The sequence below is a fragment of the Muntiacus reevesi genome, chromosome 18 (genome assembly GCF_963930625.1).
Source record: "Muntiacus reevesi chromosome 18, mMunRee1.1, whole genome shotgun sequence".
NCBI classification, from domain to species: domain Eukaryota; kingdom Metazoa; phylum Chordata; class Mammalia; order Artiodactyla; family Cervidae; genus Muntiacus; species Muntiacus reevesi.
Window position 1 is genome coordinate 53,866,389 of NC_089266.1, and position 2,868 is coordinate 53,869,256.

Consider the following 2,868-nt stretch of genomic DNA (forward strand, 5'->3'; position numbering starts at 1 on the left):
AAAGGATGCGAGTGTGTGTGTGTGTAGGTCATTTTTATCTTAGGGTGTACCAAATAACTCCCCTTATAGCTAGGAAACAAAACTGTGCAGGGCTGTATGAGGGTCAGGTTACTTCTAAATCAGTTCAGTTCAGTCGCTCAGTCCTGTCCGACTCTTTGTGACCCCATCTATTTGTTTCCCCATCTATTTGCCATGAAGTTATGTAACCGGATGCCATGATCTTAGTTTTCTGAATGTTGTTTTAAACACTCTCCTCTTTCACTTTCATCAAGAGGCTAAATCTTTAGTGCTTCTTTGCTTTCTGCCATAAGGGTGGTATCATCTGCATATCTGAGGTTACTGATATTTGCCTCTGCAATCAAATAATGGAAACAGTCACAGACTTTATTTTTTGGGGCTCCAAAATCACTGCAGAGGATGACTGCTGTCATGAAATTAAAAGACGCTTGCTCCTTGGAAGAAAAGCAATGACCAACCTAGACAGCATATTAAAAAGCAGAGACATTACTTTGCCAACAAAGGGCCATCTAGTCAAAGCTATGGTTTTTCAGTAGTCATGTATGGATATGAGAGTTGGACCATAAAGAAAGGTGAGTGCCAAAGAGTTGATGCTTTTGAACTGTGGTGTTGGAGAAGACTCTTGAGAGTCCCTTGGATTGCAAGGAGATCAAACCAGTCCATCCTAAAAGAAATCAGTCCTGAATATTCATTGGAAGGACTGATGCTGAAGCTGAAGCTCCAGTACTTCAGCTTCCTGATTTGAATCAGGCCACCTGATTCAAAGAACTGACTCATTGGAAAAGACCCTGATGCTGGGAAAGATTGAAGGTGGGAGGAGAAGGGGATGACAGAGGATGAGATGATTGGATGGCATCACCGACTCAAAGGAAGTGACTTTGAGTAAGCTCTGGGAGTTGGTGATGGACAGGGAGGCCTGGTGTACTGCAGTCCATGGGTTTGCAAAGAGTCAGACATGACCGAGTGACTGGACTGACTGCTCATCATAATCGTTTTCAAATAACCTTTTGTGCAGTTATTTATTTTAATTTTCTTTTCCTCACTAATCTGTGGACTCCATGAGACTGGAGATCAGGCTGTATTAGGTGGTTGGCCAAATAGGCCCATGAGGTCGTATTTGAGAGTACCCTGTGAGAGCCATGTGGGCCTGTTGAAACTACTCTGCCATGATGTCAGAGAGGCAAACAGCAGTTTTCCTTTTTCCAAGTTTAGGATAAATTATACTTTTACTGTATGCAGGGCCTCAGAGGCCACAGCACATTCAGGGAGCTACAGTCTGGGCCTTCCTGGTGTCTCAGATGGTAAAGTATCCGCCTGCAATGTGGGAGACCTGGGTTTGATCCCTGGGTCGGGAAGATCCCCTGGAGGGGGGCATGCAACCCACTCCAGTATTCTCACCTGGAGAATCTCCATGGACAGAGGAGCCTCGCATGCTACAGTCTATGGGGTTGAAAAGAGTCGGACACAAATGAGCGACTCAGCACACACCAACACACACAGTCATAGGGGGACTGTTGGAGAAAAAGTACAAGGAGACTTGGGTAAGTCTGGATCAGAAGGTGGGATCCTGATTACTGCTGTTGTTTAGCCCTCCTGGATCCTCTGTCCCTGGGACTTTGCAGGCAATAATACTGAGTGGGTTGCTATTTCCTTCTCCAGAGGATCTTCCCAACCCAGGGATCAAACCTGCATGTCCTGCATTGACAAGCGTTGGTAGGTGAATTCTTTACCACTGAGTCACCAGGGAAGCCCCTGACAGCTACCAATTCACTGCTGGTGGTGTGAAATCTGGAAAGAGGTGTAGGCAGGCAGTCTCATTACCAGATCTGTGTGGCAGGCAATTCTGTTGCATAATTGCAACAAAAGTGTCATTTCTCTTCTTCAGGGCTAATTTCCTGAAGGAGTAGGGCTAAAGGGTACAGCAACTGATTTCCAAAATTCAAACAGGATTATAGCAGGCAGGGAATCATAACAAAGCCCACAAGTCAAGGAGGAGGGAAGATATAAACAGCATGACAAAGCTGAGTGAGGACAGGAATATACAGGAGAAGAAATGGACTAGAAATAATTCTTAGGAGTGAGGAAAACCCAGAGAAGCCAAAGCTATTTTTCATGCTCCCTATTTTCAGCTTCAGTTTCTAAGTTTAATTCCTGTAAGTGCTACAACAGGGATCCAACTCTATACATGGGATGTATCAGAATGCAGCTTGTTTCTCAAATTTCCAAACTCATATAAAAATAAATTAGGAGCTGGAGACAAATGAGCTCGCTTAAATCCATTTATACTTGTCAGCCAGGACAGGGCCTTATATAAGGAAGCCCCACCATTGGCAGCAGCAATGAGGCCTCCCTGCCACTCCCACCTTTGGGTGTTAACAGAGCCCAAGTAAGGAACTTGGACTTCAGTCCCCACCTGGCAGTACCTCCCCTCCCCCACCAGAGCAGTGTCAGAAAAAGCCAGCAGGATAAGATCTGGAATGTCAGACCATAATGTGAAAATGTTCAGATTCCAGCTTCTTCAAATTCATACCCAGAACCGGGAAGACATCAGACTGAAAAAAGACAGTTAATAGATGCTGACACTGAGATAAGGAAGATGTTAGAATTATCTGACCAGTGCTATAAAGCAGACAGGATAATCACGTTTGAAATGAATGAAAGGATAGAAAGACTCAGCAGGGAAATAGAAAGTCCCAGCAAAGGAATAAAAAATGCAAAGAAAAACCAAAAGGAAATTTTCTTGTGTTTATTTTTGTTTCTTTAAAAAAATTTTTTACTGAAGTATAATTGATTTACAATATTGTGCCAATCTCTGCTGTTCAGCAAAGTGACTCAGTTATACACATATAG